The 14,510-nt window shown below is 40.4% G+C and overlaps 1 protein-coding gene across 1 annotated transcript in view; it reads left to right on the top strand.

The window, feature by feature from the left end:
* Positions 1 to 407: 407 nt before the first annotated feature.
* mical2b (microtubule associated monooxygenase, calponin and LIM domain containing 2b) overlaps positions 408 to 14,510 on the top strand; it is a 61,969-nt gene continuing 47,866 nt past the window's right edge. The window contains exon 1 of the mRNA XM_085360134.1: positions 408 to 608. The gene's annotated coding sequence lies outside the window, so the exon portion shown is untranslated. The remainder of the gene's footprint in view (positions 609 to 14,510) is intronic.

The following is a 14,510-nucleotide window of genomic DNA, read 5'->3' as shown; positions in this document are numbered from 1 at the left end:
TCCAAAAGTTTATTTCTGTTCATCCGGACGTAGCATTTTCAGTGGGAGAAACTTTTTATCACTCATCCAAGTGACTTCTTCAGTCTCAGCTGACTGCAGGTTTCCCCAATCTTATAAACAGTACATTTGCATAAAAAGACAAAAGTATTTTCTTCATTAGGAGGACCCTGCAGTATTTTCATATTATGTTATAATAAAGTGGAGCTCACATCGTCACAAGTTGTTGAAGGTATTGAATGTTTATTTTTAAACCTTTTAAATTCGGAGTGTAACAGTGAACTTCACACTTCTGTGTAATGAATCTCTTTCCAAGTTGCCTAGTTGAGGTTTTTGTGTGCCTCGGGGCGGGGGGGGGAGCAGTAACCGGAAGTGCTAACCTCGCTCTGTAGTCTCGCTCTTAACTAGACGCTCGTCGCGGGGATCGGTGCTGATACGGTGACTGTGCTGTGAGGAGCAGGTTGCAGACACGGACGCGCTGCACTGTTAACCGCCCACGGAGTACATAAAGCCGCGTCTCCACGGCCGAAAGCTGAGCGTTGTTAGCCGTGGAGGACTGCGGCGGGACCTCTGACATTTCACCGGCCGCTGGGCTTCATGGAGTCTCCGGTGTGAGTATCTGACAGCGAACGCACCACTGAGCGCTAATCACGAATGCTGGTTTTAAACGCCTCGTATGTTTAACTTTCACCGCAACAGTCTTCCTTACTCTGTTTAATACCTTAAAGGTGCTGGTAAGAAACTGCAGGTAATTTATTTATTTAGCAACAGTCCCACACTATTACCACACACCCACAGACACACATACGGGGATGGCAGGTTAACACGGGTTTATATTTTGGTGACTTTGCTGACAAGTCGGATCTTGAGCCCCCTCATTTATGAGGCTTTGCTGTTGCTGCTGTTGGTAAATTATTTAGCATTTGCTGCAACTTAACACGTCGCAAGCGCGCAACAGGTGGCATGACAAGAACAAGCTCAAATCACCGAGAATCTGAAAAAAGGAAGAAGTTAAACTTTTATTTTGAAATCTGTCGAGAAAATAAATAATGTGCGTGGCCTGTTATAGAACTGCTCTTTAACATTTGAATGCATTTATATGAATCAACACAATTTCCATACATCAATTAAATGCCATATTTATGTCGTTTATTATCTTTATCTTTTTTCTCTCTGTTCTTGCAATTATTTATAGCCAGAAAGACATTAAATTTGAGGTTTTACAACTGAGTTTGAGCAAGAGCCTTTGCAAGGCTTTATATTGTTGAAAGCAGAGAAGTTTCTATAGTGGAGACTAACATATGGACCCTTCTCCCATCAGACATACAGGAAAGAGGTTTACTAATTTGCTGAAGTTTCCAACAAGTGTAGGTGCATTAAAACTTTTGTAGTGAGGTGTTTTTCCTTCTGTCCTCTGAGATGTGAAATTCAATCAGGCACCGATGACTAGTTTCATTTGAGAACCGCCCAGTTGTTGTGGATTAATGTTTCAGTAGTTGGACAGAATTACACTCAGTGTATTCTTCTTCTAAAAAAAACAACAAAAAACTGGATTAGTATAATTACAATAAAGATTTACGCGCTCCATTTTTACATAACCACGCCATGGTGTGAAGAGACTGTTCTCGGTTGTTGGACTTGAGGAGAAAAACAAAGCTGGGAGCCAACTTTTCGTACGCTGTTAGTAGCACCTATTGCAAGTAGCTTACAGCTTTTAATGTGAGTGTTGGTCAGAAGCAGCTTGGTCACCATGGAGGCCTAAAAAGTCAGAGATGCAGGAATTAGATAAGTCCTAAATGACTGTTCTGAACACGAGTAATTGCAGGGAGGAAAATATTTGTTGTTGGCTGTGCTCCTGTGCAGAACTTCAGAAAAGAGTTGATTTCAGGTGAAATGAAACAAACTCCACAGCAGGAGTTGAGATTGTCACATCAGTAGGAAGCACGGACCCGTCTGCAACCACACAAAGTTGTAGAGACATCCCAGTGGCAACACTAAGTGGAAAATGCACTGATAAATTAGCTGATGGTGAGGTAGACTGGTACTTAATATAGTGTCTTTGTACTTTGAACACTCGAAGTGCTTTCATGTTGTTGGCTTTGCTGACTGATATTGGCTTGGCGGCAGATAAGATAGCATTTACCAATATCGTTGGCTGGGTCTGTCACAAGTGGTGGGTAAACGTTAAAAAAACAAAACAAACAAACCTGTGTATAGACGAGGCAAATTATTATTTGGTATTTGTTCTGAATCTCACATTTTGCTTTGTTCTCAATCTTCCAGATTTTATTTGTTGTTGGTGTTTTTGTCTGCTGAACAAGGAAACCAAATTTTAAATTCAGCATTTCCACACTCTGTACTACCCACAGCAGCTGACTCAAATCTGTTACCAACAAACTAAATGAACGTTTAATGTTACTCATGCATTCTCTGTGTATCCTTTTGCTCCAACGAGCACGCTCCACGTTTCCAGGTTTAACATTTTATCCTTTTTAAATTATTAGTGGACAATCCACTTGCTTCTTTTCCCCACCCTTTCCCTCTCGTGTTGCCCCTCTGGTTGGTTTGCTGAACAGGTTGCTGTTATGGTTGTCAGCTGTCTCTTGTCTTACACTGGGAGTCCAATTCCACTGTATTAGGCTTCATAGTGTGAAGCACTATTATACATGAATGCTGGTTTTGCCCTTGGCCTACTGGGAGATTTAAAAAAATAAAACCTTTAACCTTTTGTCCTTTAATTGGTGGCACTGAAATTTGTCATTTGTTGTTTAGATTCCCTTTTTATGGCCTTGGCAGAGATTCCTTTTCTTTCAGTAAATCCTAACTGACCTAAATGTGACAGTAACAGTCTGTGGAAGTTTTTTTTCCATAGACTTTCATCTTCACATCCTGATGCCAACCCTTCAGATGTTAATCTCAGCCCTTTTTAAACTGGTGTTTCCTTTTTCCCCTGATGCCAGTGGGGAAAGGAAAAAAGCTGTTGCACAAGCGTTCACTTCCTGGAATGAACATTTGACTTATAAGGGGGTGCCACTGCACATATCAGCTATGGGGGGCAGCGAGACAAAAATACACCAGGGAGCCAGGCGTCACTGTCACTGGCTGACCAGAGGTGCTGCTATCAAATGAGAGAGGCCAAGTTTAGTTTGAGTGTGTCAGAGGGTTTTTCTAAGGTTATGCTGAGAACTTAAATTGGTTAAGCGCATGATATTTAAGATTACTAAAGAATATAGCCTGCAGCTTGTAGGTTTGGACTGATATTGGTGGTAACTGCTTCACTTTTTTCACCTTCATGCCTTTATTTATTTATTTTTTGTAGCTCCAAAGCATCTTATCTTATTTCCAGTCAAAGTTCAGAGCTGTGTGGTTCTTGAGGTTTGAGTTGCCTTATAACACAGAGCTAAGTTTGGCAGGGCTACTGTACAGCAGCAGTCCACAGGTCTAATTCTTAGCCTGCAAAATCCTATACCTCTGCAGGACATATGGGTCTAAATCCTTCCATAAGTTGTGGTCTTAAATTTACTCTAGACCCATTTAAAATATGTAGAAATTAGTATTTACTGCAGCGTTATCATGTCTACAGATGCTTTGATGTTGGACCCTTGCAAATAATTTACTGAAAGCTTGTCATTCACTTCCTTTTAAGTGTGGACATACTGTCTGGCATTTAATGTCACAACTGCCTGCAAGTTGTGGACATAATCAAGCCTTAAACCTCAACAGTGTGCGGTGTTAATCCCGTGAGGATTAAGGGTTTGATTTCAGGGCTCACACGAACCAATTAAAGCTTTGCTCAGTACAAACAAACATATGGCATTGAAGCCAATTTGCAGTAGCCTTTGGGACTGAATCAGGCTCGACTCACCACTAAGATGCGACTCATCTGTGATGCTCTACTTGTGAGCGAATTGTGCAATAATAGTTGGAAGGATAAGTGGCATGGATAGGCAACATTTCAGTTTATGACATTTGTCATTCATTTGTGATGTACAGCACTCTTTTAATATTACCACCTCCTTAAAGTTGCGTGGGTCCCCTTCGTGCAATAACAGCTTTCAGCAAACTCTCTGATGGTCTCCTGTGGTATCAGGCACCGAGACATTAGCAGTAGATCCTTTAAGTCCTCTAAAGCTGGGCGCACATTTAACGACTGTCGGGCCGATTGCGAATGCGATTTGGATGTGACGACTGATCAAGCCCAGTCTGTGTTAACAGTTGGGAAATAAAGTCATGCACTGTGTGTAGCGCTTCCAGTCTTAATTCTTAAGAACAATCAAAGCAAGTCATCTCTTCTTAAGACTTCTGAAAAACATCTTTACAACTGAGAGTCAGTGCAGTTGGTGTTGCCCAGGAGAAGATGAACAAACACAGGAAGAGACATTTTGCTAAATGTTTGTAAGAAGTAAACTGAACAGAATCTCTGTGTTTGCACATTTTGATCAGGCTAAACATGTACACTACCAGTCCGAAGTTTGGGCACACCTTCTCATTTGATGGTTTATTTATTTATTTTCACAACTATTTACACTGTAGATTCTCACTGAAGGCATCAAAACTATGAATGAACGCACATGGAATTATGCAGTAAACAAAAAAGTGTGAAATAACTCAAAACATGCTTTATATTCTTGAAAATTGCCACCCTTTGCTTTGATTACTGCTTTGCACCCTCTTGGCATTCTCTTGATGAGCTTCATGAGGTCCTAAAAAACCTGAAATGGTTTTCCAACAGTCTTGAAGGAGTTTCCAGAGATGCTGAGCACTTGTTGGCCCTTTCGCCTTCACTCTGTGGTCCATCTCATCCCAAATAATCTGGGTTTGGGTCAGGTGACTGTGAAGGCCAGGCTATCTGGTTCAGCACCTCATCAGTCTCCTTCTTGGTCAAATAGCCCGCACACAGCCTGGAGGTGTGTTTCGGGTCATTGTCCTCCTCAAAGTTAAATGATGGTCCAACTAAACGCAAACCAGATGGGGTGGTTTGCATGTCACTGCAGGATGCTGTGGTGGTAGCCTTCAAATTTGAATAAATCCCCAACAGCGTCACCAGCAAAGCACCTCTACGCCATCACACCTCCTCCATGCTTCACGATGGGAACGATGGGAACGATGCATGTAGAGACCATCCGGTCACCTTTTCTGTGTCACACAAAGACACAGCAGGTGGAACAAAAGATCTCAAATTTGGACTCATCAGACTAAAGCACAGATTTCCATTGGTCTAATGTCGATTCCTTGTGTTTCTTGGCCCAAACAAATCTCCTCTGCTTGGTGCTTTTCCTTAGTCTTGGTTTCTTAGCAGCTATTTGACCATAAAGTCTCCTCTGAACAGCTGATGTAGAGATGTGTCTGCTACTGGAGCTCTGTGTGGCATTTATCTGGGCTCTAATCTGAGGTGCTGTTAGCTTGTGATTTCTGAGGCTGGTGACTCTGAATTTATCCTCAGCAGCAGAGGGTACTCTGGGTCTTCCTTTCCTGGATCGGTCCTCATGTGAGCCAGTTTCGTCCTAGTGCTTGATGGTTTTTGCAACTGCACTTGGGGACAAGGTTTGAGTAATTTTCTGACTGACTGACCTTCAGTTCTTAAAGTAATGATGGACTGTTGTTTCTCTTTACTTAGCTGATTGGTTCTCGCCATAATATGAATTCTAACAGTTGTCAAATAGGGCTGTTGGCTGTGTACCAACCCGACTTCTCCACAACACAACTGATGGTTCCAACCCAATAAGAAGGCACGAAATTCCACAAATGTACTATTATTTGGTGTACAAATAACAAAAGTAATATTATGGTAAATGTATAAATGTGTTCTTTGGTTCCCAACTTTTGACACTAAAACGTTTGACTTACTTGTGTGTACTAATTTACTTGAAAGCGCTTCTGTTTATTTTTTAGCAGCTGAAGTTTTACTTGAAGCAGGCTTGTGTTGGGAAATGGATTTTTAATTCTCCATGTGCGATTACTTTATGTAATTCTTTACTTGATGCTCCCCCGACCAATGCAAAGAAACTCATTATTTTGAAACCTTTTCACAACATGGTAAATTCATGTTGTGACATTACGTATTTGCTTTTTATTTGTGGGATTGTCCACCGGCAGAATTTCCAGTGTTATGTTGTCTTGTGTTGTGTTGTGATGGACATGACCAACTTGAAGCCACCCACTTGATTTAAGCTGTTGGTTTTTGGTGTTTTGAACAAGACGGCACAAGCCTGAGGCGGTTCCTGAGAAACAAAGTACAGCCCACATTGGCTAATATGTCTGACACATTGTTAGCTGGTTAATCTTCCTTTCTGTGTCCACAATTTACAAAATGGCACGCATTCATGATTCTTTAATTACTTAAAACCGTTGATTTAGCCCTCAAACTTATCAGGAAAGTATTAACTAAGTGAGCCAGAGAAACGGCCGTTTCTCAGACTTCTTCTGAAGTCTTTTTTGGAGTCGCCCCCTGCTGGCCACTAAAAAGACTGCAGGTTTGGAGGCACTTCCATGTAAGCTTCACACTTCAGGCCTTCTGTGCTTCTGTAGTGGTCTATATCAGTCGTTAGTGCTCTTGTGACTATCAAAGAGCACAATCTGCTGCAGTCGGTGAAAACATTCATTAGATGTGTCGTGTCTTCTTCAGATAGCAGTTGAGTGTTGAGCGCAGCTTCAGTTGCGAGGTGGGACTTGCATAGAGTTGTTTTTCCAGCACATCTCACAGTGTTGATCAGATTGAGATCTTTTTGGTTTTCACGCAGTTCTTGAGCAAGTTTTGCTGTTGTGATGCACGCTGAATTACACTGCCACCTGGTCTGACACAAAGCTTGTGCAATCATCAACATCCACGTGAATGCAGGTTTACCAGCTGAACTCACTTAGCTCATCACATCACAGGGTTTCCCCTTTTGAGACAAGTGCTGTATAAATACTACAGTTTACACACTGTAAACTCCCTGCTATTGTTGGCGCTTCTGCTGCTGGGCATATTTCTGACATGTTCCATCATGTAAATTGATCAAGTATCTGTGTAAGATTCCACACCGAGGAATAATTGCTGCTGATCTCATTTACAGTCATTCTTTTAGAAGATAGGAGGAGGAAGAAGAAGGTAAATAAAAGTCAGATTAGCTGAAGCTGAATTGTTTGCATGGTGAAAAAGGCTTTCAGTCGTCCCATAAGACTGGAAAACACTCCATAACAAAGGGCCGTTTCCTGCTACTACCTTCGGCCACCTTTGTGGTGTTCCTTGTCAATAAAGCACCTGATGTCACAGAACATGTTGCGATGCTTCTGGTCTCAGCAATACCAATTTAGGCAATTTATGTCGCTAAGACTTTCCTTTTACAGTCAGATTAGTTTTATTGCTGTTTACTGAGTGTTCGAACACTCCCCTGTTGTTCGGTGCAACCTTTGTACCAAAGAGGACTAACAACACGATGCCTTTATTAGTAGATTGTATGTACAGAAACAAACCCATTGTGGTATAGTAAATCCTTAAAAGGAAATTTCAGCTCTTCAAATTAAACTCTGAAAATTGACTGGCTGTTGAATACAGACTTTATCTTGGTCTTGATATATATCCCTGTTAATTCTGAAGAGCAGAACTCATTCAGAGTTCTCGGACCATGTGTCATTCTTCACTTCATGGTATGTACAAAATGTAACATGTTAACACTGAATAACAGCTTTTGAGTTTTAATCAGCTCTAAAGAATTGGCTCTTTTGTACTGAAACACTGAAGTAAAAGTAAACAAGTAAATCATGTGGATTATGTAGTAGTTGGTTACTGCTGCTGGGTATTATCTTAGTGCTTCATTCACATGCAGACCCAGTCTACCTTTGTAAGATTTTAGGTGGCTTGAAAAAAATTTCCTATAAAATATCTCTGTGCATCTTTTTAAAGAGATTAGAAAATAGTTATTTGCGTTTTTCAGAGATTTTTCGCTCGTGACTTAAAGTCTAAATCTTTACAGTTTTTTGCAAAAACATTTTCTGTGTTTTGTTCTGTTAGTAGTTTGCAAAGTGCGACGATGGCACTAACCCATCGGCCTGAGTTTGAGAGCAGGTGTTATCTGATTTTGGTTTGTGACTTTGCTTTTTCTGTACATATGAATCTGGAGGGATTTGCATGCATTTGAATTGTGGATATTTGGAGCTTTCAGCTGCCTTATTTACATGTGATGAGCCAGACTGGATGCAAATCTTACTTCCTTTTTCTTCCTTACGTAGTTCCTTTTTTCATCTGTAAGGAGAAGAAGGAACAATGATGGGTCCGATTGTATTCATGTTTTTTTCCTGAATGCTTTTGGTCAGTATATCTGGGGTTTTTTGTTTTCTTTTAAAATTCACTGAGACTTCCTGAAAAATCAATCAATATGGTGACACAATCCTCTGAGCCTAACAGTCTGCTGGACTCCTATATGATTCTTTACTTTTTTCGTGGCACTTTGTTATCCTGCTTTCAGTTTGTAACTCTGTATTTGTTTCAGTCGGCAGCAGTTTGAAATGCTATATGACTGAACTTTACCATCATGGAAGTTATGCTGTAAAGGTTCAGCTGTATCCTTGGAGCTGGAAGGGCAACAAAATTTGTCAAATGGGCCAAAAATGCATGAATAAATGTGTAGAGATGCAATTATTATTGAGCAGAACTGAGTTCAGCTTCTTTGTATGGCGCTCCACAGTAGTCCCAGTTCCTCATGTGGCCCCTCTGCTTTATGCTCACTATTGGTTTCATTGTGGTAACTTATAGAAGTGAAATTCTTAAGCTGTGATAAGCGTGTGTATGATATCTCAAGAAACACAGTTCTTGGTATCTCTGACTCGTGTGGCCTGGACAGTATTAAAATACAATACTTAAGGAGGACACTGGGGAACGTAAGAAGTTCTGAGATGCAACAGGAAGCAGTAGTTTCAGATGTGCCGTTATAAACCTGAAAATGTAACACACTTTTCTTACAGGTGAGTCTCTTTTAGTAAATCTGGTAAAACTATTCTGTGTTGGAACAAGCTCAATAATTGTTTTGATATATTCTTTTAGAATACATTCTTGTTAATTTACTCATTGTCAATCAAACTTGCTGCAACACAGGATTGTGTAATCATGTATCCCCTGACGTCTGTGGGCTTCATGTAGGTGAGGAATGCAAACATGGCAGTGAGGGGTCAGGTGTTGTCCTGTACAGTTATAGGTCTGACTGACAGAACGCACATGCTCAAGATCACAATTGGAACCTGAGAGCTGTCGACTGTGTGCTAGGATACGTGTCAACCTCATTGTTCTTCCTGTGGTTGTCCTTGGAAGGTTGTGAAATTGCAGATAGAAATCACAGACTGTACATAAAAGATGGATGTACAGGGTTTCTGCCAGAAACTCAAACAGTGGGAAATGATTCAGTACAACTTAATGTTGCACAGGGTAAATGGACTGCTACTAATTTTTAAGTGTGTGTTGATAGCTCTGCATACAGTAGGACAGCGCTTGTTGAGAGCACAGATTTAAATTGAACCCTTTTAACCCTTTAATTAGTGTGCACGAATATCAGTAAATCTGTTACATCATCATAACTTTTGCTTGGTTCTTTATTCCTTTGTTTAATTGCTTTAGTTTCCCCCCCATTTTCTATGATAAAATGGTTAACAGGAAGAGTTGTCTAATAAAGTACATACGCTAGCATAATAGTTGTAGTGTTAGGCTTTTGTCTAATTAAAAAAGTGAAGAAGAATCATAGCTTTTGCTTTATTTTTCAGATTTGGAGGTGGGCACTTGAAAAGCCTCAAGTGGCCATTCTAGGATCGAATGTTTTTGGCACTTCTGGCTTAATTTCATAGGCCTCAGAGTTGTTGCTTGGTGTACATTTAAAATGACATGTGTGACTTACCCAATGGCAGATCACATGATCCAAGTTGCAGCAGAATCTCCAGTATCTCCATGTGTCTTTGTTAAGGAGCTTAACAATATAAACCTTTTGCTTAATTTAACTCATTTTACACTTGCAGGTCTACTTGCACAAATGCACAAATACCTTTTTGCCTGTATCCTGTACTTTTACATAATGACCCACTTCACTGTGTCTGCCACCCAGGGGATACCAAATATGTAGCTGACGAAGAGTTTGGCCCCCCTTTGAGCTCCTTATCTGTAGGTTAAGTATGGGTGTGTCGTTTTCAGATGTGGGCTTAACTGATGTGCCTATAAGATATTGTCCCTGTGAAAGGCATTTAGCAGCGTGAGCAGCAATGACTTTGTATGTTTCTTTAGTTCTTCAGAAAGCGTCTGCTGAGTGAGAGTAAAGAATAAAATGAAAATCTAAAACAACTTCTTACTATGGGACAAGTCTGAACTGCACACACACATTATTGTGTCTCCTTGTTAGCTGTCTCATGTCTCTTGTGCAAATTTGTCTGTTTTTGTCCTAATGGCAATAATGTGAGGGGGGAAAAAGCAGGACCAAGGCTGCTTTCTGGGTCTCTTTTCCTCTTATACTAACAAACTAGGCTTATGTGAAATAGGAGGCCACATAATAAAAAGAACTCAACAAAAGATGGTAACCCTTTGATCTTAGCGTCCTCTTTGCTATAGTAGCTCACCTTCTACTAGCTGGTGCACTGCTCTGTGTTGCAGCTACACAATTTATGGATGCATCTTGCTAGCGTTAGCTGATAACTAAATATGGACCCTTCTGGCTCCAAAATGGTGAAAATGCTGATGTTGAGACGTCTAACTGCAGATTCCAAACACAATGAGTGATTTTTGCAGTGGCTATGTCCAGCTTTTATTTACAGTCTTTTCATGACGCACCAGGTAGTTAGGAAGTAGGTGTTGGGGACTGGGTGCTACGCAGATGAATGTGTAAATTATACTCACTGTCATTTTGTTTTCCTTATTATATTATGCAAGATGATGATGATGATGATGATGGATTGCATTTATATAGCGCTTTTCGAGACCCTCAAAGCGCTTTTACAATACACTATTCATTCACTCTCGCATTCACACACTGGTGGAGGCAGCTACAGTTGTAGCTACAGCTGCCCTGGAACAGACTTACGGAGGCGAGGCTGCCATATCGCGCCATCGGCCCCTCTGGCCAACACCAGTAGGCAGTAGGTGAAGTGTCTTGCCCAAGGACACAATGACCAAGACTGTCCGAGCCGTGGCTCGAACCGGCGACCTTCCGATTACAAGACGAACTGCCAACTCGGATGGATTCAATCTGTTGATCTTACAGCAGCGATTTAGGCTAACAATGGACTAGAAATACAGAAGGCTGTGAGTGGTTTATGGGAGGAAGAAGGGAAATTGTTTTCCTTGTGAAATTGTCCTTCAAGTCTTACGTAGTCAGAAGGTTGAGCTCAGTTCACTGGCTCAGTTCTTACTAAATGAATGGCTAGAAATGATACTAATACTAAATGATACTAATGTAAGCCTAATGCAGTTGGATCCAGGAACCCTGCAATAAATCAAATCTTCATCTGGAGGTTTTATTGACACTGTTTAGTGTGGTCATTTTAATGGCTTTAGCTTGTGTGTGTCTCTCGAACTGTAAGATTTTTAAGAGGTGTTTGTCCTTTCATTATTTAATTTTCACTCATTTGTGATCATTTTGTGCTAGTGTAGGGTCTGATGCAGTCACTTTTTGTGTGATGCGTCTCTGAAGACAGCAGCTCCACACGTTCCAGCTGTTCATATTTCCTGTTTTTCATAACCAATCCCTGCTGCTGTCTCCTGGCCAAGTCCTGCACTCCAATCAGATTCAAATTCCTTAAATTTCAGTTCTCTGAACTCTACACCCCCAGTTTGTATTTTTCCCTGTCATTTCTCGCTCTGTTTTGGCATCCAGTCTGTCTGGGTAGAAACGTGTTGACTCGGCTTTGATCCCTCTCTCAGAGCACTCTTGGACAGGCCATTAACTTCACACAACTACAGTTCTGTTACGTGGCAAGTAATTAATTTTTTTCAAACAAAGTCTTGTGACCTACAACTGAAAAGCTTTTACACTGTTTGTGGCAGATTATTAAAATAGGCTCGAACACCTCATCTGTCATTGAGGGTTGGAGACTGGGTTCAATATACATCTTTGTCATTCTGTCAGTGAGTTTCCAATTAGTCTTTTGTTGTCATTCAGAGGTCAGTTTCAAAAAGCATAAAATGTAAGCGTCTAATTTTGGTTTCTGTGAATATCCTATTCCACAAAAACACAAACTCTTTGTTCCCAAGGGTGGGAGGGAATAAAGCTTCCTGGAAATATTTTATTTGCAAATTACTTTGTGATGAATAAATGGCGCGATATATTTAGCTGCCTCTCCAGTGAAACGAGAACGAACCCCGACTGCAGCCGGCCACAGCGGTCATGTTCTGCTCCATAGTTTTGATAAGGTGCAGGGATCGGTTCTCCCCCTGATGCAGGTTCTGGGTTCTAGTTCAAGTCTTAACATAAGACAAGATCTGCTCTTGAATTATACTTAGGACTGCTAGACAATAAAACTTTCAAAATAAAAGCAAAAGCGCTGTCTCTTTGTAAACTGACCACAAATAGTTTCATTCTCTGACAGATTTTTTTAAAGAGTACAACAACAAAACCACACAATCGATTAGCTGCCAAATATGCCACTTGGGTTGCCTGCCCAGGTAAAATCTGTTGCATACACCAGCATTACTACTACACCACTAAACTGTAATGGGTAACGCCAGAAGTACAGATGTTAATTAGTCCTTTAGTCTGTGTCCGACAAAATTTCAGTAGATGATCCTTTCAGATTGAGCGTGCAGCACAAAACTTATAATGTAAAACAAATGAAAGCAGACAGTCGTTACATTCAGAATACCTGACCACAGTCGGTGAGTTTTCATGGTAGATGACTTTATTCATCTATCAGATGTGTTGGCTAATCTGCTCTAAACACAGGTACGGGTAGCTTTACTTTCTCTGGATCTTATATTTGCATCTAGATGCTTTTTAATTTAGTAACTATACTCGCAGGACTAGTTTGAGCTGCTGCAGTTGCTGAGCTAACTCACTGACTCACCAAGTGACCGTTTTTGACTCAAACGTTTCTTTCCACAGTTTTCCACCTTTGCTCGACATTTGTCTTGTTCCAGTAATTTGATATTAACTAGAAAAATCATGCTCTCTGAATTTAGAGACTGGAGGATGATTATAAGGAGCATGACTTGCAGCTGAGGTCAGTATCCTAAAACTTGGCTATTTAGGCTGCAAAAGCTCAGTCCCTTTTATAATACAGTTATTGACTGTGCCCATGCCAGCTGCTTGACTGAGCAAGTCCTCAAACTCTAACATTATTTCAGATTTATAAAAAATGTGACAGTGTCCACAAATCCTTCAAACTGAAAGTTGACCATTGATTGATCAATCAAAAAAAAAAAAAAAAATCATTTCTATAAGTTAAAAGCTTTAATCTACTGTCAGTGCTCCTTATAGTTATTCCTCCACATGAATGTAGGATTCTGTGTAATGAAACATAAAGTAGTATACAGCTTTGCATTACATTTACAAATGACCACCAGTGTTGTAACGTTTGGGAGCGTTTCATCTTATAAATCCAGAAACTAGCCAGTTCTTCGAAGTATGTGACGTATGGAAGATGCTCATTTGTACCAGAGATCGTGGTATCAGTCACATGGGAAAGAGCAATGTGTACTCTGTATTGTTTTAAATGAACTGAGAAGTGTTACAGATCACACGTTTTCCAAAGGATACAAAGGAAAACTGAGAGTCAGCAAGTGCAGTTATAATGGGTAATGATGTGTTGTCATTGTGACTGAAGTGTTGCTTTGTTTGAAGTCCAGGGACACATTTCTCCTGCTCTGCTTGTCACCTGTACGCTCCAGTTCTTTGTAACTAAGGGACTTGTTATCTTGTGCAGTTTGCAATCAGGTAAACAGACGTAGCTCTAAACTTGCTCTGATTTCTGACCTCCTTTGACTTCCTGGAGATGTGAAGGATTTGGGAATCCCAAACCCTGGGTGTTGTCTGGGTGTGTCACTTTGAAAGCAGCTGATATAGCTTGCTGTCAAGATTTATAATGCTGCAACAGCTTTTCTTGAAAGACAAGATTCAGATAAGTACTAAGTGAAGGAAAGCCCTTGATTTTTAACCACACAGATTCCCTCAGGCCTTCTCTGTGCTCACTTTAAGTGTCGTTACAGAGCCATCTCAGCCCATTTAATGTAATGGACAACCTCTGGATATATATTTATTTTATGCCTGAAATAGTCTCCACAGGTATTGACTTTGTGCATTCATTAACATACAGAACAATCAGTGCAAAGAGCCACGATGATAAGTTTATAGGATGCATTTAGTGTTTTTCCATTACTTTAAGAAACAATGGTTATAGTAAAAGCATATAGTTTTTTATCTGAAGTATATAGTAAAGCCTGGAACAAGGTAATCATGCAAAATAGTCTTTTTATTTGTGAATGAAACAAATTGTTGTTTAGCTTTGATTGTGCTTTGCCATTCACATGAACAGAATCAACGCTTTGGGGTTTCCTTACCTGGATGATT

The sequence above is a fragment of the Diplotaxodon limnothrissa genome, linkage group LG7 (assembly GCF_057381915.1).
Source record: "Diplotaxodon limnothrissa isolate DT_005_m linkage group LG7, D_limnothrissa_male_GT1.1, whole genome shotgun sequence".
Taxonomy (NCBI): Eukaryota; Metazoa; Chordata; class Actinopteri; order Cichliformes; family Cichlidae; genus Diplotaxodon; species Diplotaxodon limnothrissa.
Note: the sequence above shows the minus strand (reverse complement) of the source record. Positions and strands in the feature narration are given on the sequence as shown.